Source organism: Cupressus sempervirens, chromosome 3 (genome assembly GCF_028749045.1).
Source record: "Cupressus sempervirens isolate cs-2001-9-10 chromosome 3, ASM2874904v1, whole genome shotgun sequence".
NCBI classification, from domain to species: domain Eukaryota; kingdom Viridiplantae; phylum Streptophyta; class Pinopsida; order Cupressales; family Cupressaceae; genus Cupressus; species Cupressus sempervirens.
The window spans coordinates 126,018,538-126,045,486 of NC_143120.1; positions in this window are offsets into that span (position 1 = coordinate 126,018,538).

A 26,949-nucleotide genomic window follows, 5' to 3' on the forward strand; every position below is an offset into this window, starting at 1 on the left:
AGTCTATAGTTTATCCCATAATTTATTAGTAGTAGTGCACTCCTTTATGTCATCAAACTCAGTATTGCTTAGGGCCGATACAATTTCCAATATAGCCTAATTATGTTCATGCTTCTCTTTCATCTACTGAGTTGTCAAATGTCTTGGTATCTCTACATACACATGTTCCACATAGTGTATTGCACCTTCTCCAATTCTTGCCAGATGCAACTTCATCAAACTCTACCATATAGGAAAGTTATCCTTGTTTAGTCTAGGTACCTCCTTTTTGATCTTGATCTTTAGGTTCAAGTACCTTCAAAATTTTCTCTACAAGTACCAATGCTCTAATACCAATTGTTAGAAAGTTTTAGAATAATTGAGATGGGTGTGAATTAACAATCCTCAAGTCTAGATGTACTAATTGAAGTTTTAATCACTTTGCAAATATATATCACAATTCAGTCGAATAAATGATGCATTGACTAGCCTCCATTAACATTTCCATCAATGTTTCACTTGGAAACCCCTCAGGAAATCACTCTTCTCCTCAACACTTCACCGTTCAGCCTTTTACTCAAGTTTTCCAATCAACATAATCAACAATTGCTCCAACCTTCTTAAGGTCTTCACTATCTCTACTAACCTCTATTAGTTTAGCCCTTGTGCCTCCTTAAATAGGTATTTTTGATAATTTTTTTGCTTAAACATCAACGTAGATTTGAGGGTTTTGATCAAATTTAACATATGCAATGAATCTATCCACCTTCTCATTTACCTTATTCTTTTTCTAGAAACTTCTCTTTTAAACCAAGCCTTTAATCACTTACCAAACCCTTTCCTTGCATTAAATAATCTAACTCATCGATCCTTATCTTCAACATGTTTTCCATATTCCAAGAATTTAATTGTGTTTGCTGGAAATCAAGATTTCTTCATAATATGTAAAATGTTGTCACTTGGTAACACTGGGTTCTTACACTTTGTCATCATTGAATTACTCTATTGACACTAACTATCCTATTCAACATGCTTTTTGATACCTGATTGATATTGATGTTCGACCAACATTGTATTTTTCTTGGCTCATAATATTGCTTGGTCAACTCTAGCATCACTCAACATATACTTCTAGTTCCTTATGTTGGAAATATAAGAGGAGTAACTAAGAGGGTGGCATGAATTAGTTACTAATAAAATAAATCTCAGATCCCTTAGATGTTAATTATAAAATTTAGACTGATAAAACTGATTACTACTGACACTCAGTAAACACATATAAATTACTGTAACTCAATAAATGCAGAGTGTGAATTACCCTAGTGAATCTAAAGACATTATTAGTAATTACTTGAAAACATGAAAGAAATAACATAAACACATGAGATACGAGGATTTAACATGGAAACCCAATATGGAAAAAACCACCAATGTAACTAGTTACTACTTTTCACTCTTTTGAAGTGAGCCCTATTAGGAGCCAACCCTATTAAAGGTTACAAAATACACTGTTAGGTGTGACCCTATTAAAGGATTTAATCACCCTATTAGCAGTGGCCTTGTAAGAGGTCTTGAAACAATTCAATGAAATTTCCACCTTGTTAGAGGTTTTACAAATGGTTGTTAAACCAAATTTGTTAAGAGATTTTAGTTCACTGCTACAATAGTTAGAGAGTAACAATGAAATGACCTGATTGTAATGTAATTGAATTGTTGATTACAAGTCTACGCTCTGGTTCATACTTGATCCTTCTTGATCAAATAATACTTTTTTTCTCCACAAGGATAACTGCTTATCCATCAAGTTCGCTTCCTCTTCTTATCTCTTTCAACTTATTCAACTTTCATCTCACCCTTTGAAATCACAACTTGACCTTTTACTTATACCTTTTAGATTGTCAAGTTGGCTCAAATACAAATTAGAATAACCAATATTCATCACCTCAATTGGCTAGAATCAATAGATAAAATAATTAAGCTTTACATGCCAAAATAAGAAAATCCTTTGGTAACTGACCCAACTCAGTAGAAACTAATTTTGAAGTAATTTCATGTATTAACCAACAGAAGCTCGATTAACACTGCAAACTTAAAAAAATTCTTTGGTAACCAAGTGAACTTAGTTAGCACTAACTCTATTCAACTTTCCCTTTGTTAATCAAGTGAGCTTGGTTAACACTCTTTTCTGCTTAACTTCTTTCGATGCCTGAGTGAGCTCGGTAGAAACTACCTTCTGCATAGAGTAAACTCAAGAATGCTCGATAGACTAGGAAAACTATCTTTATTGACCAAGTGAGCTCAGTATGTGCTGACTATCAACTAATATGACATTTGTATAACATCAAAGAAAACACACAATTAACCAATTGTATCCAACAATCTCCCTCTTTGGCATTGATGGCAACACAACATGTCGTAGCACAATGAAATTTTGAGAACAAGACTCCCTCTATTAGAAAGTTTCTCCCTCTTAGATTTTATGTAGAAAACATCTCCTATAGTGTTATCCCTTTGTGAATAAATTTCTTAACTTCTCCCTCTACAAAATTTTAGAAAAATATGACAGTAAACTTCTCCCTCTTTGACAACACATGCCAAAGACAATTTTGATTAGTGCCATGTACCTTGAGTACAAATTCATCTACAATATGTCCTTGACAATACTGCATCAACTGATTGATCTTCAACTTGGTTCTTGTTGATACATCACTAAATTTTTTATTTAGTGAGCTTCTGATAGGGGAATGAACCAAAGCTTACCTCTTAAATACAAAAATGCATCCTTAGGTAATGGCTTGGTTAATATATCTACAATTTGTTCTTTTGTATGCACATATTCCAATATGATTTCTTTATCTTGTAGTAATTCTCTTACAAAGTGATATTTGATAGCAAGGTGCTTTGTTTTGGAATGCATCACTAGATTCTTTGATATGTTGATTGCACCGGTGTTATCACAATACATCACTATTGGCTCTTTGATTTCAATCTTCATTCCTTCTAACTATTTGAACCAAACAATGTTAGGACAATTCACCGTTGTTGCTACATATTCTACTTCTTCTGTGGATTGAGATGTGCAGTTTTGCTTCTTGCTAGTCCAAGATACCAACCTTTTACCAAGAAAGAATGGTCCACCACTAGTGCTCTTTCTATCATCAAGATTTCCTACCCAATTAGCATCAGTAAATAATTTTAGATTAAGGTTGCCTCCAAGTTTGTACCATAAGCCATAGTCTTCAATACCTTTTAGATATCTCAAGATTCTTTTTATTGTCATCATTTGGTTTTCTCTAGGTCTAGCTGAGAATCTTGCCACTATCCCAACTACTAAGGTAATTTCAGGCCTTGTATGTACCACATACTGTAATTTCCCAATCATTGATCTGTATAAGGTCTAATCTACTTCTTTGGAGTCATTATCTTTTGTAAGCTTAAGTCTAATACACATGGGGGTTCTAACTAGTTTTGAAGGTCCTCCATTCCAAATTTCTTGAGTATCTCTTTGATGTACTTAGATTGAGTGATATAGATACCATTTTCATTCTATTATATTTTTAATCCAACAAAAAAAATTATTTCACCAAACATAGACATTTCAAATTCTTTATTCATTTGTTCTAAAAATATTTTGCATAAATCATCATTTCCTATGAATAGAGTATCATCCAAAAATATTTCTACCAATATAATCATTTTTTCTAATCCTTCCTTGATATATAGGCCGTTATTATCATTTGTTCTTTGAAAATCAATCTATATCAAATAGTTATGTAGTCTTTCATACGAGGCTCTAGGAGATTGTTTAAGACCATATAGGGCTTTGTGTAATTTGTAGACCATGTCCCTTTTTTCTGGATCAACAAAACCTTTTGGTTGTTCAATGCAGACTTTTTCATCAAAATTCCATTCAAGAATGTAGATTTAACATCCATCTAATATACCTTGAATCCTCTATGAGCTATATAAGCAAGTAAAGTCCTAACACCTTCTAATCTTGCAACAGGGGAAAAAGTTTCACCATAATCAATATCTGCTTCTTGAGAATAACCTTTACATACCAATCTTGCTTTGTTTCTTGACACTTTTCCATCTTCATCCAACTTATTTCTGAATACCCACTTTTTACCAATCACATTTTTATTTTTGGGCCTAGGTACAAGAGTCCAAGTTTTATTCTTTTCTATATGTTCTATTTTTTTCATTCATAGCCTCAATCCAACTTTCATTTTCCAATGCATCTTTAGCATTTCTAGGTTCAAATTCAACAAGTAAACATGTACCTTTTCATTTTCTTCTTGTCATTGTTCTATCTGATTTGTCTACAATGATCTGATTAGGTGCATGATGCCTTCTGACATATTTTGCCAATACAAGTTCTTTGACTTTTCAATAAACTACACTGTCTTCATTTTGAATTTCAACTTCTAGCTCAAGTCCTTCTATTTGGGGCTTAGGTTCTTTAGACTTGGTATGCACTAACTCAGTAGCCTCTAAATGTGACACAAGTACCTATGACTTGATTTGCACTTCCTACAAGTCAGTAGTTGATAGAGATTTGGAGAGCTTGGGAGATCAATTCTCCTTTTTGTCAAATGTGTTTGAAAATTATCAAGTTTGTAGTAGACAAATCTTCTGTAATCTTCCAGCTCTTTTTTGCTTTCTTCTTCAATCTTTTCTACAAACTCATCAATTCTCACATGCGCACTTTCTATGATTTTGTGAGTGGACAAATTCAAACATTTGTATGCTTCACTTCTACAAGAATATCTTATAAATATACCTTCATCACCTTTTACATCAAATTTTCCTTTTCTAGATTCTTTCAAGATATACCATTTGTTTCCAAATACTTTTAAGTAACTTACATTGGGTTTGTAACCATACCATAGTTCATAGGGAGTTTTGTTTGAGTCCTTCTTCAACTAAACTCGATTCAAAGTATGAATTGCAGTGCTGATAGCTTCCTTCTAGTATTTGATAGCAACATTCTTTTTAATCATTAGTGACCTTGCATAATCCATGATGGATTTGTTTATTCTTTTAGCTATTCCATTCTGCTTAGGAGTACCAGGGACCAAAACTTGTCTTTTGATTCCTCTTTCAATGCAGAAATTGTTGAATTCATTTAAGATGAATTCACCACCTCTATCTGATCTTGAGCATTTCAATCTTTTTCTAGTTTCCTTTTCTACTCTAGCTAGATACCATTTGAATTTCTTTAAAGCTTTTGATTTTTCTTTGACATACATAACAATCATCATTCTAGAATAATCATCAACGAAAAGAATGAATTTTTTTTCTCCATTATAAGTTTCTATTCCAATGGGTTCATATAAATCAGTATGCACAATTTTCAAGACATCTTCTGACTGATAGTTTTTTCTCTTAAAACTAGTCTTTCCCATTTTACCAGTTTGGCAATTCTTACATAATCCAACATTAGGTTTCTTCAAACTAGGAAGACCTCTTACTCTTCTAAGTTTTCCTATCTTGACCATATTATCAAAGTTTACATGACATAGTCTTATGTGCCATAGCCAACTTTCTTCTATTTGAGCAATAAAACATGAACAATCACCAAGATCAAGATAAAATAGGTTACCTTTTGTTTTCCTACCTAATCCAATCAAATTTTCTTGATTATCCAATAGTCGTGCCTTGCCATTCATGAATTCTACCTTGAATCCAATGTTGTTCAGTTGTGCTACACTCAGTAAATTATGTTTTAGTCCTTCAACCCAATAGGCATTGTCATATAAAAGTTCATTGGTTAATGAGATTTGACCTTTTCCTTTTATGCAACAAGGTTCATTGTTTCCAAACCTTACACTACCTACATCCTAGTGTTCAAAATGTTCAAACTTAGTTTTGTCTCTAGTCATATAGTGAGAACATCCACTATATATGATCCATGTGTCATTTTTGCTAACATGAGAGACAAGTGCCATCTTATCTCCTTCATCATTAGATTCATCTTTTACAACAATATACACTATTTCATCTTCACTGTTATCAAAATCTTTAGCCATAAAACATGTTTTCTTACCTTTTTCTTTGTAAGATTTGTGACCTTTGAATTCCTTCTTGCCTTTGTACTTGTGTCTTTTCTTTTCTTCCTTGCCTTCTTTGTTTTGACACCTAGCAGAAATATGACCAATTTCTTCACAATAGAAACAAATTAGAGGGATTTTACCTTTTTACTTTCCTTTGCTCCTAGAATATTTCTTTGCAAGTAGAGATTTAACAATTTCAAGATCATTATCAAAACTTACTTTATTTTCTTCCTCACTTTTTGATTGATTATCTTTTATTTTCTTTCCTTTTTCTTTGAGTGAGAGTTTGAATTGAAATGCAAACTCAATATTCTTGGAAGCAGGAACATAGTTATCAAAGTTGTCTAGTTCAAAAGCTGTCAATCTTCCTACTAGGGCATCCAAACCTATCTTTTTATTTGGATCACATCTCTTTTCTTCAATAGCAGACACTTTGATTACATAGATGGGAAGCAAAGTTCTAAGAACTTTCCTTACAATAATTTCTTCTTTGATTTATCCTCTAGATGCTCTGATTGCACTAACACTAGCCTTGATCCTTTCCACATATTTTGCAAGATTTTCATCTTCTCTCATCCTCATTTGATCAAATTGTCCTCTAAGGCTTTCTACTTTGGCTCTTCTTACATTGTCAACTCCTCCATAGATTTATTTTAGCTTATTCCACATATCAAAAGCAATTTTACAGTCTTTGACATCATCAAATTCAGCATAACTGAGAGCAGATGCAATGCTAGTCATCATGATGTTATGGTTCTTCTCAGCAATATCATCAACTGATAATATTTCACGGGAGTTTTATATTCTTCATTAAGATATTTCCATCCTGAATCACTGATGGTAGCCAAATGAAGCTTCATAAGTCCTTGCCATGCTGCAAAGTTGTCTCTATTTAGCTTTGGAATCTTTCTCTTGTAAGGCATCTTGATCTTTAGCTTAGGTTCTTGAAACCTTCTCTGCAAGCACCAAAAGCTCTAATACCAATTGTTGGAAATATAAGAGTAACTGAGAGGGGGGTGTGAATTAGTTACCACTAAAATAAATCTCAGATCCCTCAGATGTCAATTATAAAATTTAGACTGATAAAATTGATTACTATTGATACTCGGTAAACACATAAAAATTGTTGTAATTAAGTAAATGCAGAGTGTGAATTACTTTAGTCAATCTTAAGATGTTATCAGTAATTACTTGCAAACATGAAAGAAATAACATGAACACATGAGACACCAGGATTTAATGTGGAAACCCAATTTGGGAAAAATCAGCAATGTAACTAGTTACTATTTTTCAGTCTTCTGAAGTGAGCCCTTTTAGGAGCCAGCCCTATTAAAAGTTCTAAAACAAATTGTTAGGTGTGACCCTATTAAAGGATTAAATCACCTTGTTAGGAGTGGCCTAGCAAAAGGTCTTGAAATAATTCAATAGAATTACCACCTTGTTAGAGGATTTACAAATGGCTATTAAACCAACTCTATTAAGATATTTTAGTTCACTGCTACAATGGTTAGAGAGTAACAATGAAATGACCTGATTGTGATGCAACTAAATTGCTGATTAAAGATCTTCGCTCTGGTTCATACTTGATCCTTCTTGATTGAATAATACTTTTTTGTTCCACAAGGATATCTACTTATCCATCAAGTTTACTTCTTCTTATCTCTTTCAACTTATTCAACTTGCATTTCACCGTTTGAAATCACAACTTTAACTTAGAAATTGGTAAGACTAGAGCACATAAGTTAATTTGAATGGAAATTGGTAAGACCAGAGGTATTAGCCTACTACTTGACTCACAAAGAAGTTTCTATAGTTTCCACACCAACTCATCATCACTATCATCAAAATCCTCACCTTCTACTTCATATAACATTTGATTGTTTGATGTGTTTTATTCAAATCGTTGTCAGTATGCATGCCAAAGTCAACTTCATCATCATTGCTTCCAATATCAATACATCAACCACTACTAGTGCCATCATTTATGATATTGCCATTGCTACTTATATTTGAAATGTTGGCCAACCTTCTTCTTTGACATTTGTTTCTCCAAATGCTTAGAGTCCTGTCATAAGGGAAATTATCTACCTCATACATAGAAGTATAGAGCCTCAAACAATTACCCAATTTTTTTTAAATTTTTTTTCTAACCTTTGACTTTAGGAAGCCCAAAGTACTAAAAAATATCTCATCCTCCAATGAACCCAATATCATTGTCAAACATAAATTGACAAGCTTGAAATATTTTGGTACTGACTCTCTCAATTGATTGCTCTAACCGAGGTTTTTCTAAAGCCTTATTACTACTCCCTCTTTATTTGGGTTCTCCATAAGATCATATTGTTGCCTCATTAAGTTCACAAGATAATATGATTGATCTCTCAATCAAGATTCGTCTAAAAGTCCATTTATAGTTACTCCATTGATTACTATACTTTTGAAAAAAAATTAGTCAAAGTCATCATCCTTATTCAAAAATTATTTAGACTATCAAAGACCAATATTGAGGAAAAACAATAAACATTGTCTCAAGCAGTTCCTCTGGAGGGAATATGAATCTATTTTATGAGGAAATACTATAGAAAACTTGCTTGATAGATTATTTAGCACAAATTCGGCGATCTTCTTGAAGTCTTCACTTTTAACACATGAGAGTACCTTCTTTGGTTTGCATCTTGATTCATCGGGGTTAGACTCAGGGTTGACATAGACATAGTATTGCATTGCACCACAGAAAAATAATAAAACTCGCTCAACATGTACCATGGCCACATATGTGATGGCAACACCTATTGGTGAGTATATTCTAGAACATGTTTGTAGTGGGATCAACTGTATTTGATCTTGCTAGATGGGAACAACTCATTGTTTGTTTTATTGTACCTAATCTAATGACAGTTCTACAAGAAATTGTAATCAATCCTACTAATCAACAACTAGACCCATTTAATTGGGTTATGGCTAGTTTCTTTCTAAAAATATCTTCTATGATATGTTTTGTAAAATTTCTTATGAACTTTGCCCATTTTTTCTTGGTCTGGATTATTTGTGTGCATGATTTTGAGGTAAGTCACTTAGCACTTTAAAAAATATCTCTCTATATATACATGTGTACATACATGTATGTATATATATATATATATGTATGTATGCATGTATATATGTATGCATATATATATATATATATGTGTGTGTGTGTGTGTGTGTGTCTATACTTACCCTTGTGATCATTGCATTTTGTTTCCATGCCCTTGTGATCTTCGTATATGTATGTATGTATATACATATGTATATGTATATATGTGTGTATATATACATACAGACACACACATATGTGTGTGTCTATGTATGTATGTGTTGAAAATAATTATTCAATTATATGTTGTCTTTGATGTTACACAAAATGTCAAGCCTTTATCGAGTAGTCAATGATAGCCGAGTTCACTCAAGCATCAAAGGTAGTTTCATGTGTATGTCAAGCATTCAATTATAACCAAGTTTAGAGATGATATTGATCGAGTTCAGTCAGTTATTGAAGAAAAATTTGAATTGACTAAGTTTAGTTGGTTAATGAAGCAAAGTTTGTATCAACCAAGTTCAGTTAGTTATCAAAGGAAAGTCAACATGAAGTCAGTATTAACCTAGCTGGGTTGTTTAACATTAGAACTTTTGTGTTAACCGAGTATTCAATTCTATATTAGCCGACTAATTAAGTCTGATAAATTTATTGGTTAATACAAGCTGACTTAAGGGATGATAATTATTTGATTAATAGAGTGTTCAAGCCAACTTGACAAGGTGAATCATATAAATGAAAGGTCAAGTTAAGGATTGAAGTGTGGAATTGAAGATGATGAACAAGGAAGTGAATTTGGAAGGATGTCTATAAGAGGATAGAGTATTCGAGTTGACCAAGCTGAAAAAAACATTGTGATCAAGGAGGAACAAGTAATCAAGCCAAAACTAAGATCTAAATTAGCAAAGTTATTTGCATTAGCAATCAGGTCAAGTCATTGTTACTATCTAATAATTGTAGTAGTGAATCAAATCTCCTAACAAAGTTAGCCTAATAGCTATTTAGAAAATCCTCTAATAAGATGGCATTTCTAGATTGAAGTTTTTAAAGACCTCTAACAAGGCCACTCCTAATAGGGTAAATTAAATCCTCTAATAGGGTCACACCTAATAATGTGTTTTGTAACCTTTAATAGGGTTGGCTCCTAATAGGGCTTACTTCAGAAGAGTGAAAAATAGTAACTATTTGCAATTGGTGGTTTTCCCAAATTGGGTTTCCACATTAATTCTTGGTGGCTCTTGTGTTCATGTTATTTCCTTTATGCTTTTGAAACTAAGTTATTTATGGTTAAGCACATTAAATATATTAAGATCTAATTATCTCTATGCTAATCGAGTGACAATATTAAATCCAGTGTTAACTGAGTATCAGTAAGGATTTGATTTAAAGTTTTGTTGACATCTTAAGGGACTTGAATTTTTTTTTGTAGTAATTCACCCCTCCCCTCTCAATTACTCCTCATTTCCAATAGTATGTATGTATATAAATAGAGATCTTGGCACAATAGAAAAAATAATAAAACTTACTCAACATGTAGCATGGCCACAAATGCAATGGCAAATTAATATGGACTTGCCCTGAGAGTAGCACGAGGCGATGAGGACATTCTAGGTAATTTAAAGGTTGATCCTTTCTTAAATATTTTAGATGTTAAAATGTAGATGTTGGGGGGTGGGGGGGGGGGGGGGATGATCTTCCACCTTCACGTGGTTGGACCTAATTAGTAGATAATATTAAACTATTCTTTAAACCAAGTAAAGCTCAACATTAACCTATGATTTCATGACAACTAACTGTGTGAATCTCTTGGTTTCAGGCAATGCAAAAGGACACCATAGTTCAATTTGCAATCTCAATTCATATTCATGCGACATTAGGTGGAGCTAAAAAAATCCAATAGGTTTGCATTTTTGTTAGAGGTTTGCATAAACTTATTAAATAAATGTAAACATGACACATTTTTTCAGCTCACCTATTGTCCATGCATATAGAATGCAGTTGCACATGCATTCTTGATTCATAGTGGCATTCACAAGTTTCTCAAATCAATGGTATGATGTTAACGAGGAATTTAGATATTAGAGGGGGATGGGGCCAAATAAGCTTCCATGTTCACATGGTTAGCCCTAATTAGTGGAGAATATTAAACTATTCTCAAAACCAAGTGAAGCTCAACATTAACCTATGATTGTGTGATAACTAGCTATGTGAATCTATTTTTATTCCTCAAACTCGTATTGCTTCTTGAATTATCAAAGTAAACATAATATATTTGTTGAAAATATTTCCTTCACCAAGTGTTCCATAAAACTCAGTGTCCTATGCTGTAATGGTTGCACTTCTTCTTTCTCCAATGAAGAAACATATTGCATCCAAGAACATCTCCTTCTCTTGCTTCCCTAGAGCATCATAGATGACTTTAAGCCTCTTTGTCATGTCCTTATGTGGAATCTACGAATAGTTATTCAACATCTACTACTAATTTTTTAAAAATAATTTAGCATGTTGTTGCATTTGTGACAGCTTGTTATGACAGATAGTTGTCACTCCTACAAAATTGTCGTCACATACCTATCACAATTGCAATAAACTATTTTGATGTATAGGAATTTCTCCCACATCACCATTGTTGCACAATTGTCACAATTGGGATGACTGAATAAAATCCTAAGCCATTGTATTTGCAATAGTTTACTGCCGCAATTGTGACAACATGAAGATGAAATCTTTCTCTTTCCTTCTTTCGAGTTATGATATCTTTATATATTGGAATTATGATAGACACCCTTGCCATCACAATTTGTGACAACAAAATTCTAACACTTATCTGATGGGAGCCAATTTGTAGTACTATCGCTTAGGTGACAGGTGACCATCACAATTGCGACAGACTATCATCACAATTTGGGCCCAGATATAGTAGTGACCTTGAGGATAGAATTAAAATTTGCTTCCACTTACCACCACAAAAAAGATGGAAAAACTAAGAGAAATAATAAATTTCTAGAAGATTTCCTCTACATGTATTGTATGGATTGGAAAACCAAATGAGAAGAGTATCTTCCATTAGTATAAATTTCTTTTAAGAATTCCTTCTAGGCTACTATTGGTATAACTCTATATGAAACCCTTTTATGGGAGGAAGTGTCAAATACCCTTAAATTAGGATAGGTTAAAAGATAGAATAGTAATTGGACTAGAAATATTGTAAAACATGTATAAATAGGTTCATCTTGCACTGTCTTAAAATGGAACCACCCATCATTTAAGATTTTTTAACACTCGCCCTTTACCAATTTTATGGACCAAAGATGCTTTTGTGCTCAATTGCCCTTTTTTCCTACTCTGGTTCCTCTTTTTAAATTCCATTTATGTAGTTTTTGAGACCTAAAGGTTACTCCTAAGGATAACCTTGGTATAGGTTGTTCTAGTTGACTTGTACTTGTATAAGTCAACTAGTCAAGTTACACCCTAGGCATTATTGGTCGCGGGGCTAGTTTTGTCTCGTAGATTCAAATTTGGAAATCGAGTGATGCCATCACCTTGCTTTATTTTCAAACCTAAAGACTAGTATAAAAGGAAGTTTGGGCACTTTATTTTCACATCAAAATACATATATACAGACATGAAGGACACTCAAACTAGCATATTTAAGACATTCATTGAATTCTCAAGGAAATCTAATCAAGCATCATCTTGTTCTCAAGATTCAAGGATCCTTTGTGTGCATTTCCTCTTCAAGATCTAACATTTTTTTGCCTGTCAAGGGAGGAGATCTACATTACAAAATTCATATTCTCTTCCTTTATGCACATCCACATCCATGGCTTCATAATTTTTTATTGGCAAGATCCATTGCATTTATGGAGATTTACTACATTCCTTTCAACAATTTAAACAACATTCAAGCATTACAAAATCCTTATTGAAAAGGGATTCATCAAGTAAGGTGAATATTTATATTTTTCTTACTTCCTTACACTCTTTTACACACTGGTCTCTTTCAAGGTTAATTCCTAAATAAAGTCTTAATGAAGGCAGGCCCCTTCCCCACAAAAAAAATCATTTTTTCTTTTATGTAGGAACACGTTATCAAAATTGTGAATTCAAATCCCAAACCTATCAATCGAGGGCTTTGAATTTTTTGTGGGTCAACTTTATTTCTATGATTTGGGTACAAATCTTTCATCCTGTAAACCTATTTGTAAATGTCACCCAAACTGACCTCTACTTCGAGATTTGATATTTTTAGGTGTTTTTGTATTTCCTATTCTGATCATAGATCTATGGTCATTTATAATGGTTATAGATCTATAGTTTCTAGAGTACAAATGCTTTTTCCCTTTCATGTTCAGAGGTTAGATATTTTTTTTCTATTTCATCTCATATTATAGATCTATTTTCATTCTTTAATTAGATTAGTTTCATACATATCATTCTTAGGTCTATTTTATCTTTTTGATTTAATTAATTTATTAAGTTTTTATTCATATTTCTTATCTAAAGTTAATGAGCATTGCATAATAGAGGGCTTGTTTGCATGTTGTCTTAGTACAATTTGAGTTTATTATTGGCATTTCTTTATCCTATTTGGGATTTTCTAATCTAATTTGAGTAATATTGAGAGTTATGTTTAGAAGCCACTCTTTTCTCTTGTATTGAATGGCTTAGGGTGAAATTGTTTATCTAATTAAAGCATCTCTTCTACTTTACATTGATAAATTCATTGATGCTACTTCCCCCCTAAAAGTTTTGGTGAACTTGATGTTTTTAATTATTGATTGGATATGTTTAAGTACTAGGAGGGGGAGGGGGGGAGGGTAATCAATACTTATCCAATTTTAAGAATTAATCATTTTCTTTTCATTAACTAATAGATTATTTAATCTTTAAACTGATAAACCTTCTATGTAACTGATAAAATAGATTGTAGTTCAAATATTTGTATGCATAGAACTAAATTCCACCAAAACATAAAAGTTCACTCAAGAATAATACATAGATGTTGGTATTGTAGAAAACCCTTGTTTAGAGGTAAAAATTTTCATGGGGATGGTACCCACAATTTTTTCACTCCAATAAAAAAGGTCATCGATTAGGCTTATAATAATGTTTCTTTCTAAGAAACTCACCCTATAAAGAGTGACAAATAAAATGCCACTTGTACCTTTAGTCTGTCAAGAATACTCAATTATGATATTTCATCTTGCCTATCTTGGCATTCACCTTGTTAAAGGATTCACATTTTTTTTTACATGAACTTATCAATCCTATGAAAGACTACCTTGATTAAAGGATTTAATAAATCTTGTTAAAAATTGGCTAAGTGTTTATACAATATAACATGAGCTAATTCTACTTTTATCTTCAAGCTTATCATATCCCTTTATGCTCTAAAATAGCCTTTTCTCTTTTCTCATCTTTCCACTATTTTATGTTTTTGTTCTATGTCTCATCTCTCTTTCATCTCTTGAACCTTTTTACATCTTAATCAATTTATCCTTGATCTTGCTAACCCTACACATAATATTGACCTTAGGTTTTGGGGTTCATCTCTTACTTCTTTCCATTGTCATCTACAAAACAAAACATGTTCAATACAATAACTATTATTGATAACAATCTGATAATTTCCATGTTACTCTACTCCTTTGATAACTATACTCATATATATGTCGATAGTACCTTTGTGTATAGATAGTAAAGTTTCTTATCGGTTCAGTGAACATTCCTTAAATGTTTGGCATCAATGACAAACTTTTATGGCATATCTTCATCATCATACTCATCAAATGCAAACAATATTCCCCTTTTGCATTGATGGAAAAAAAAAAAAAAAACTTTGTACTCTGTCCTTGTCCTTTCCTTTTTCTCTATACTCCCCCATTCATATGACTTCCCCAATTTTTATTTTATTTCAAAATCTTATTTTAGTTTTTGATTAAGTAAAACAGGTTTTGAAGGGTGCCTGAAACCCTGTACAAGTCTAAAGATTTTCAATAAGTACAGATACAAAAGTAGAATAGACAAAAGAGAAATTGGTCACCCCCCAAACAAAGAGTAACCAAGGTGACAAAAAAACCTATCACCAGCCAAAACCAAACACCCAACAAGAAGGAAAAAAACCAAACTGAGAGCCAAATATTACAATGGAGCTCACGATTTTCCCTTTGATTTAGAGCCTCCCTTGCACGACTGGAGGTTCATTTCTAAAGGAGGAGTAGAGGGCTTAACTTTCTTTCTTTTTACCACAGTCCAACCATCCTCCACCTTTGCTACCTTAGTAATACAATCCCCAGAAGAAACTGAATAGTGGAACCTAAGGGAATCAGAAGCAATAATAATCTCCCTAGGAGAGCCCATAGCCAGCTGGGCCCCAACAGGATCAAGAGGATCATCTGATACAGGGGCAAGGGTAGGAGAGGGAATAGGGTCTTGGCCCCCAACAAGACCAAGAGGAGCATCTGATACAGGGGCAAGGGTAGGAGAAGGAACAGGGTCCTAACTAGTAGTCTGGACTTCCTCCGCTACCACTAGCACTGAATGATCGTTTGCAGGGGAATCATCTATAGGGTCATCCACAGGATCCAGAGGCGCATCCATGGACTTAACAACAATATAGTGCTTAGAAGAGGCCCCTAACCACCAAGAAGGTTTTCACCTTGATTTAGTCTTCATAGTAGCACAACGAGTAGCAATGTGACCTATCATATGACATTTTCTACAACGAAAAGGGATACCTTCGTAATCCAATATTTGGGTCCAAGAACCCCTCAAGGATTCCAAACAAACCTTCTCTGGAAGGCCCTTTGAAATATCCATCTCTACAAGAATTCGTGCACATGTCAAATGAAGGATATCTGAAGTGTCTAAGTCAACATATAAAAAATCACTGATAGCATCCCCAATAACTTCATAAATAGAATCTAGCCAGAGATGCATTGGGAGATTCGAAAGCTAGACCCAGATAGGAACCCTATTAAAGGGTTTTATAAGCAGATCAAAATCCATATGCCATGGTTTGACCATAAGTGGATATCTATCCTGCCACGAAAAATTGTTATCGCACAAAATAGTCTTCCTGTCTTTGGCACTTTTAAACTTTACTATGAAAAATCCTTTAGCAATTGGAAAGATGTGGACGTCATGTTCTAAAATTGGTTCCCAATGCTTGAAGATCCAAGCATGAAGATTAGCAAGAGAGGGCCAAAAACTCCAAAAGCAAAAAAAAGCAGCAAGGGAAGAGAGCTCTTCAGTCATACTATAAATATCATCAACTATTTTTGGGTCTAAGAATACCCTTATAGGGTTTGATACACTTATAGGGGAAACTTCATGAGGACGAGAAGGCCCGAAATGAGGAATAACACGAGTAGCACCATGAAGACCTGCTTCAAATGTAGCCATGTCGGCATAAGAGGTAGCCCTACCCACTGAAGGAATAGGATAAGTTGGCCCAGATCTAGTCAAAATGGCAATATAAGGCATATTGGCAAAGGCATCACTCCTTATACTAGCAACCTACGACCCTAGCACTCAGCAACCAGCGGCTATAAGCATGAACATGAGCATAAGCATGAGCAAGAGCTTAGGCACAAGCATGGAGCCAGTGAGAGCTGACCAATGACCATAGCAACAAGAGCCGACTAGTGGCCACAACTAGGGCAGCAAGAGAGATTCTTTATTCATATCAAAATCTTATTGTAGTTTTTTTTCTTTCTTTTTTTAAATCTTTGATATCCATTTTGTTCTTCTTTGATCTTCTCCCCCTTTTAGTTAATGGTTATCAATGACACTAAACATAAATAATTGAATAATTAAATTATGAGTACCTACAATTTTATCATGATAGATATTTGCCTAGATGCAATGAGTAGGACTAATGTTTTCCATGTGCTCTTCAACATTATTAATGTAAGAATGTTCTTCTATAGTTTCAATGTAGTATTCTCCAATCCATCTAATGTATATACCTCTAGTATTTGAATAATTTCTCATGCTTCTACCAAATTGAACTTCATAACATCAACATGTAAACCAAGCATTCCTTACAATTCCCAAACTTTAGCTATTACCTTCTCCTTCTTTGTTTTAAGCTCTATTTACTTTGCGACCAATTCCTTGAGCATAAGTGAATGCTTAATGTTACTAAGGGTTCCAATCCTCTGATATGACTTATTCTTTCATTTTTCTTATCAATAATACTAGAGTCAATCTTTGTAGTGAATGTATCAAAATTGTGTAGTGCAATATACATACCAATTATTTTATTCAATATCTCTTGTGCTGTAACAATTCCATTTTATATCATTCCCTTCAAATTTGTAATTTTGTTTGACAAAAAATGTTTTATCCTTGCTTCTACTTTATATTCAACTTCCTTTTCTATCTAATCTTCAAGATATGTTCTTGTTTCCTTCATGGTGTCCATATAGACTTTTATTTGTCTTGGTACATTCTAATCTTTATCAATAGTAACATTTGACATGAGTTGTTCAAACAAATAGTTTCTTATTCAGTACTTGTTTCTTTATTCTCTTTGATATCCTTCTATCAATCTTTGTCTTGATTCCCAAGACATGTGTGAATTCCTCTTCAATTTTAAAACATCATTTTTCAACAATGTCAAACTAAGGATCAGCACTAGGTGGATCATTATCCTCCTTTTCATTTCTGCATCCTCTCTTTTCCTCTTTCTTTTCTATCAATTTTCTTTTGGCCTTCATCATGACCTTTCTTTCCATTTTTTTCTTTGTCATTCTCATTTTCATATTTAGCTTTTTGTATCTTCTTTTTAGTTTCTTAAATCCTATGGTTGACTGCCTAAGTCACTAGTATCTCTCTTCTTATAAATATTATCTTTAGTTATTATCAGAGCTTGTGTTATTTGGGGTTTGGTGGTGTTCACCTAATATTAGGTTCTACTCATTCATGTTCATAATATCATCTCGTTTTCCCATAGAACTTAACACTTATTCTATAGATAACAATGTATGTCTTTTTAATTCAAGTGATTTCACATTAAAAATGCTTATTGGTACAAGTGCAAGCTTGTTTTTCATGGCTTTTTGAGCTATATTTTCTCTGCTTTCCTCAACACTAGCCATTATTTCTTTTCTGGCCTCTTGAGCACTTACTTGTACTTGTGTAAGAGTAATTTGAGCATTAGCTTGATCATTAAATTATCCTTGCCTATCAGTAATAACTTCAATAGTAATTTTCTTCTTATCAAGTGTTTTCTCAAATGCAATAGGGGTAGAGCCAATTAATTCACTTATAATAAAAACATCATTAATGTTTAAAAGTCCTGCCTCTTTGTAGGCTTGATTTTAATCTCTATGTAGTTCTTCAATCCACACTTCCTTGATACTTTGAATCAAAATTTGTTCTTCATCAACTAGTACCGTATTTTTCATTATTTTTTTCCTAAAGGCTTTGTTGTACTTATTCATCTATACTTCAATGTCATTCACTAATAATTTTGGATGCAATTCTCTTAGAACTTATTTTCTCAAATATTATACTCTGTGATGCACAAAGTTCCATCTAGCTAATAATGTAGTATACACTTCCTTAGGAAATTTTCCATTTGCATCTCCTAAATAATTTCTAGACTCTCTAAAATGTTTGATTAAAGAATCTTTGACAATTTTCTTGTCAATTTCTATTAACTTTGTAAATGCATTGGGATCCATCTTTCCAACTAAACCTATATCAACGATGTATTGTGCTTGCTCCTTAGGTTCTATTAGAATTTTATACATTCTTTTATCGAATTGTCTTCCCAATGAACTCACTTATCTTTCTAGTTCTACCTCTAATTTCTTCATTGTTCATGGAGTCTTGAATTGACCCCTAGTAATTCTTCTCTCAGCTTTAGCGGGTTGAGTCTTTTCTTCATTTGAATACTTTTCCTTTATCAATCTTGATGAACCTTTCCTCTTCTATTTTTCCTAGATTCCTCATTTCTATATAATCTCCACTTTTCTTCTTTCTTTTCTTCCTCTTGTCCAGGAGTAGTGATATTAGTCTGATTTAATTTCTCTATCAGTTTATCTTTCTTCTTCTTCTTCTCAAGAGTCGATAACCATAGTGACGTGTTTCCTGTGTGGCCTCATGTACTAATAGGTTTCTTGTGGCTTCTTTGAGATCTTCTTCATCTTCTCTTTCTTTAGTGCTTGGTTCTCTGCTTCTCTCTAACTAAAAACTTCTTCAAATGTTCTAAAATGTGTGGATGAAGTGCCCTTAGCAAAACTTAGTATGTTGTAAACATATCCAATAATTTCTTGTTATCTGACATCATAGTCCAAGAATGAAACCCAAAATGTTCTAGGTTCAACTGGCTAAATCTTGGAATGATCAGTGTCAGCAATAAAACACAAAGTATCTCTATACCTTTCTACTACATATGCTAGAATTCGATAAAACTTTTGCATTCTAAGTTGAAAATCATTGAATTAACTCCACACAATCCTCCTAAATTATCCTCATAACTTCTCAAAATATTCATTAATATGATAGATAATTGGCCTATCCTCATTCTATACTACCTCTCCTATACCAAGGAAACATTTCTTAACATATAAACACACAAGTAAAGAGCCATACCTGATGTCTTCTTGTTGGTATTTCTTAAAACATTCTGTATTAACATCTATTTGATTTATGACCATACCAAATAAATCATAATCTTTTCCTTGAGTGGTAGTTTCATGCATTATCGAGATAGTCATATTAGACACACTATTGGGGCATCTGGATTGATACACCTTGTATCCAATAATCCTTGTTGAAAACTTGGTGCCTTTGTGCTTGTCTTTGTCAACCATCATTTTCCTCTTGTCAGAAGTAGTTTTGGTGATTTTCCTCATCTTGTTCATGTTGCTAATTCACAAAGGACATTATAATTTTATCTTATAAGCAATATCCTTGGTGATTTGTATAGCCTTTTCCTCATCAATCTAGAGTGATCCATCATGTACTTGGATCAACGTGTATCTTATCCAGTCTTCAATAAAGACTTTGGGCATATGCACCACATGTGTGAGACATTGAGCTTTGAGGTTCTTGTACTCATCTATCAATACTCCATCTACACACCTATCTTCATTATACATCTTCTCAATTCCTACTTTACCTAGTACTACAACCTTGTTATGAATGAAGGTGTTGATATCTTTGGTCAATAATACCTTAACGGTAGTGATGATAGATACTCAAATCCACTAAGTAAATCTCAAATTTTGGTTATGGGGCCTCATTGATGCTCACAACAAAGGGTTCGTTTACTATTGCTTCCATCTTCAAAGATTCTTTGTTAGCTTGATGTATGTATTGAATAGGTCTTTGGCTTCTACAAGTTAGGGCACAAATCACTTCTTGGAAATTTTTCTTTTAACTCTTGTAGTAAATCACTTTAGAATTATTTTACACTTATTTTCTTTAGAAAGTAAGGTGTCAAACAAAATATTTTAACACATACTTACAATTGAAAAGGTAAGTAAATGGTTAATTATGCAATTAATGCATTTACAATAGTATCATTTTCTCTATTAGGTAATTCTCTAGCAAATAGAGGCTGCCTCTTTTTTTTGATATCATTATAGTAGGAATCTACTTGTACTATCTTGTTTAATACTCTTGTCTATCTTGTAGGGAATGGAATAATATTTACCATTTTTGCAAGTCCTTGAGTAGTTCTAGCTGACTTAGTTTGAAATGTTCCTTCTTGACTTGGGTTTGGTGAATTACTATAGGATACCTTATGTTTACCTTCTTGACCCAAAATTGTTTAATATGGTTCTTTGTTGTTTTGGTTTTCATGTCATTCCCTTCTTCATTGTCTAAATTCATAGCTTGTCAGTATCTATAGTTTTGTCTTATATGACCATACTTGCAACAAATGTTGCACATTACTCCTATTGATCTTGCACCAAATTTTGAGTATGTGATTCTACAGTATTTTTCCATGTGTCCAAGGTATCCATAGTTGTTGCATAACATGTTTATCAATTTCCTTGTTGGTGATATTTGTCTCCTACAATATTCATCTTTGTGACCAAATATGTTGCAAGTATAATAATAATCCATGAAGTTTCCTTCCTTTGAGATGATTGACACCCTCATTTCACAATCTCTTATTCTATGTCTATATTTATTATAGTCATAGAAAAAATCATTGAAATTTTTTCCTAATGAGATATTCAATGGTCTACTTCTACACTCATTTGTTGTAAGTCCTAGTTTCCAATAGTTATAGAAAGTAAGTTTCTTGTGCTAATTATTGATTGGTTTGTTACCTAGTTGTGATTTATTTTCTGTAATGGTTTTAGATGATTCACTAATTTCAAATTTGATGATATTGGTATAGCCAATTCTAGTTGTTGCTGGATCTCCTTTTCCCTTTTAGTTATTCATCAATCATCTTCATGCAAAGGTCAAACTTAGTAAGATTCTCATTAATGTCTTATTCTACATTCAGTTTGTTTGTTGATTCTTCCACTTCTTTTCTTAGAATTTCATTCTCAACAAGGATATGTCAATTTTCTTCATTTGTATCACTCATGCATATCCATTCAATGTACTATTTTTATATTTGTTGGTAAATAGATTGTTCTTTCCAATGTAACTGTTAAATGTCCGAACCTGTGAAAAATAATTTGATACCAACAGTTGGATAATCTATCATGAGGTTGATAGATTTTCTCTAAATTAAAAGGTACAACTCCCTTATCAATAATATTCAATGAATCTTGTTTATTCCTAAACTAACTTAGTACATTGTTAACTTGAGAACAAAAGAAGAAAACCAAGCCAGCCCATGACAGAACTAACTCAAGCAGAGAATTCAGTTCTACACCTAGCTAACCCCATGAATTCACACTTCCTATGACTCCCCAAAATTGGTAATGTAATTTGAATGCTATGTATGCAAATGCAATGAAAAATGAAATGAAAGGGAATGTTAAATTATCCCAATTCTTGTAATAGGAATGTCTGCAAATACTCTGATCTACAACCCATTCATTATTCAACACGAGATGCAAGATGATGCCCAAAATTGAAAATAACAATACTCAGATTGATTATAATCAAAGAAAAAATAACTAAATTCTCTAATTTAGAATAAAACCCTTGTTGCCTTGAACATCACAAATAAGAATGCTTAGATTTTATTTGCTCACAGCTTATGCTAAATCTATTACAAAAACTCGAACTCTTAACATGCATATTGAAAATGCAGAAAACTAGTTTCTTTCCCCTACTCCAGCTCTCTATCTCTCACATAAAAGAATAACCTTTTGCAAATGAAAAGGTTTTACAATAAATACATTCTCTAGCAATCGTTTGGTTTCCTCTGGTGACTTTTCAGTTCTGTAACTGATCTTGTCTCTTTGACTTCTCATATTTTTCCTTTTGAAAAATGATATGCTTATTAACTTTTTAATCTAATAATGATATATATTAACATATTTAAATTATATTTTAACAATTGACACTTAAATATGTTAAATCAATATCAAAATCTTTCCTTTGTTGAGTGAACATCAAAATAAATATTGTTGCCAAGTAAAAATGGGTCATATTTCAAGGGGCATATCTTTTTCTTCCACCATTTGATCAAGCTCATTTTTGGATACTTTTTTTCAACCTTAGTTTTTTGCATTTTGACCAAAGTGATTGGAAAACTAACACCAATTCAAAAGATATGAGCTACTGAATGCTGGTCTATTTGATTGTTGCAAAATCAGAATTGATAAATAAAGTTTCCAGCCACTCTTCTTTCAATGCTCTATAATCCATATGTCTTCAATTTTCCAACATGTTATCTTCCATGCTTACCATGTTGATTCTCTGCTGAAATTTGGGAGCAATTCTCTGGAATGCTTGTGGTGGAAATCTGATTTTTGTCTTCTCCCTTTTCTGGAAAACTGAACTTTGACTATGAAAGTCGTAGTAGAAAATGAATTTTTCATTCCACATTTAATGTCACATTGATGTAAAAATATTCAAGCAATAAATCATTATGAGATTATCATTCTTTGTTTAAACAATTAAGAACTATTTTCCATCTCTCTATTGTGGATTCAATGCTTAGTGGAAATTCTATTTTTGAGTGTGAAAAGCACACCCAATCTTCAATTTTCCATTTCCATATAGTGGACACAATTTTGATGTAGATTGATTCATAAATTACTTTTTTGAAGTGATCTTGATACTAGACCCCATATATCTTCATTTTGGATTGAGATTTGTCTTTTCTCTCCTCGTGGAAAATTGAACTTTGACTGCGAAAGTCATAGCGGAAAATGAGTTTTCCACTACACTTTTCCCTTTGGCAAAAAATGAAACATTTTCTTCTCCAATGGAAAATCTAAAAATGACTGTGAAAGGCATGGCAAAAAATGAGTTTTCCACTATGCATTTTTTCTTTGGTGGAAAATATCGAGTCGACTACTCCATTGCAAAAAATTTAAGAAGTGCTTCTCCATGATGGAAAAATAAACTTTGACTTCAAAAAGTGTAGCGAAAAATGAATTATCTGCTTCTTTAAAAATTTGTCAGATTTTCACCATTTTGCTTCCACATTTGCATATCTAGACTCAGAAACAATTTAATCCTTCATAGAAACTTTCTTAGAATCAAGGAATACATTAATAGGAATTTATCATGGGTAGCAACTTAAAAGTTTTAAAAATTGGGATACTTTTAGTGTGCCTATAGCTGGCTCTAAATGGGGATTATGTGTTTCAAAGTGCATAAAGAATCCAGTATCTCTAGCAAAAGACAATGCCTATCCATTGGGCTACAGAGTCTAAACAAAAATAGGACTATCAAAGAATTGTTTTTTGGGAGGATGGAGGGTAGGAAGGCAAAACCAAAACTAAGAAAGCGGGAAACACTAAGTTAAGCACACCAAAACTATAGAAACAAAAGCTTATTTACAAACATAGGTGAGAAGGCCTCACCAAAGGAAAGGAGGAGAGAAATGGATTCATACATGACCATTAACCAGAAGGGAGAAATATGAACCTTTTCGAAAAAAAAAATTGTGCTCCAGCAAGTTAAACCAAAAACATTCCCTCTTGGCAACTTCATCATAATCAAAAGTGAATTCAGAGGCATGGTGAAAATATGTGGCGTAGAAATCTCTTCCAAACAACCATGCTTCATCATATATTTCTGATTCTTCCATGCCTTCTTGCACATTACTTCTTACACCATCAATCATTTTTTGTGAGGAAGAAAAGTATAAAGATTCTGAATCTAGTGCACGAACATACTCACCTTCATCTCTTTCTACAACATCATTTTTAATAGAGATTTTAGCATCTGAAACAATATTGACAAGGTCAGAATACTCAAATGGTTTTGAAAATGATGTTCCATCATATGCACATTTATGTCAATTTGAATAGAACTTTCAGATTTCAAATCAAAGCTGAAATAAAATGATTCTTCATCACACATAGGGTCAATCTGGACTAAAGTAACTTCATCCTTTCTAGTAGCTATCAAGTCTGACAACTCCCTATCCAAATTCAAAACTCCAATACCCGAATCAACTATAGAGGAATGCTCACCTTTGGTAGGCATCAAGATTTGATAAACTTCCATTTCGTGGCAAAGAAAAATATAATTGGGCTCTTCATCCTCTTTATGATGATGCACCACTTCATTAGTCGTTAATGGTATTTGTCTAAAATCTATCCTTGCAACCACTTCTTCAACCACATCTTTAGACATAAAATGATATTCGTCAAAACATGTTTCAGCCTTTTCATCAATACATAATTCATCAAGAATACTCAACTTGGCATCTTCTACAAAAGAAAATGATTCTAAAATTGCAGATTGAACATCATCTTTTCTATTATCTTCTTCAAACTTATAAGTCTCATATTCTACTTGTGTGCAAACCAAAAGCTGACTTTCATAAAGAATGTTATGCAAAATATAATCTTCATCATTCTCTTCAAATCTGAAACTTTCAACAATAGGAAGAAAAGAGGGTACTGACAATTTTTCTTTTTCTTTTTCATATTCACTTACCATTTTATTACCATCTTCAAGAATCTCCATGTTCAACAAAGTGGGTGCATCCAAAAACTGGGATATTTCTTGCTCTCTAAGAACCAAGCAATTTCCAGATAAAGATTCTTCTTTTTTTATTGGTTTTTCTCCAGACAAATTTGCTGAAATGAATTTTCATTTTCTTTGATCTTGGACTTAAAATATCTTTGGATCACACACTTAAAATATCTTTGGATCACACACTTTAACAATAGAGTTGATAGGATCACTCTCAGCATTTATTTCTTGAAATGTGGGTTTCCTTTTGATTTGTTTTCTTGGTTGAACTTCTTGCTCACTCAAGACTGAAAAATTATAGGAAACAAAATCAAGTGGGACTTCTAAAACCACTTCATCATCCACCTTTAATTCATTGCTTAGCTGCAATACCCTTTCCTCACAAGCTGCAGTAACTTCTTTTTTACCTCCAGCTCTTTCATCTTGTGATATCTGGAACAAACACTTCTCCATAAAAGAACTAGTACATGATCTTCTTCAATGGTCAAATTCATTTTTCTTATGCGAGTAATGCTTTCTCTAAAAGCATCAAACAAATCACGCAATACTGGATCATGTGTTTGATGAAGTTCAATCAAAGAAGGATCTGTCCTTCTTCCTTTCACAACTTTAATGGGCATGGTCTTTTAATAACAAAGTCACCAATCTCCTACAAGTAGAGATAATAATAAAAAAATAGAGGAAGTAAAACTTTAGCACTAATCTTCTTTTCCACTTCCCCAGTAGAGTCGCCAAAAATCTGTTTGTAAACAAATTATTCTTTCCAATGTAACTCTTAAATGCCCAAACCTGTGAAAAACAATTTGATACCAATAGTTCGATAATCTATCATTAGGTTGATAGATTTCCTCTAAATTAAAAGGTACAACTCCCTTATCAATGATATTCAATGAATCTTGTTTATTCCTAAACTAACTCAATATGTTCTTAACCTGAGAACGGAAGAGGAAAACCAAGCCATCCCTAGACAGAACTAACTCAAGTAGAGAATTCAGCTCTACACCTAGCCAACCCCAAGAATTCACACTTCCTATGACTCTCCGACATTGATAATGCAATTTGAATGCTATGTATGCAAATGCAATGAAAAATGAAATGAAAGAGAACATTAAATTATGCCAATTCTTGTAATAGGAATGTCTACAAATACTCTGATCTACAACCGATTCATTATTCAACACGAGATGCAAGATGATGCCCAAAAATGAAAATAACAATACTCAAATTGATTATAATCAAAGGAAACCAGCCCTAGACAAAACTAACTCAGGTAGAGAATTCAGCTCTACACCTAGCCAACCCCAAGAATTCACACTTCCTATGACTCTCCGACATTGATAATGCAATGTGAATGCTATGTATGCAAATGCAATGAAAAATGAAATGAAAGAGAACATTAAATTATCCCAATTCTTGTAATAGGAATGTCTACAAATACTCTGATCTATAACCCATTCATTATTCAACACGAGATGCAAGATGATGCCCAAAACTAAAAATAACAATACTTAAATTGATTATAACTAAATGCTCTGATTTAGAATAAAACCCTTGTTGCCTTGAACATCACAAATAAGAATGCTCAGATTTTATTTGCTCACAGCTTATGCTAAATCTATTACAAAAACTCGAACTCTTAACATGCATAATGAAAATGCAGAAAACTAACCTAAGTTTCTTCCCCCTACTCCAGCTCTCTGTCTCTTACAGAAAAGAAGAACCTTTTGCAAATGAAATTTTTTTACA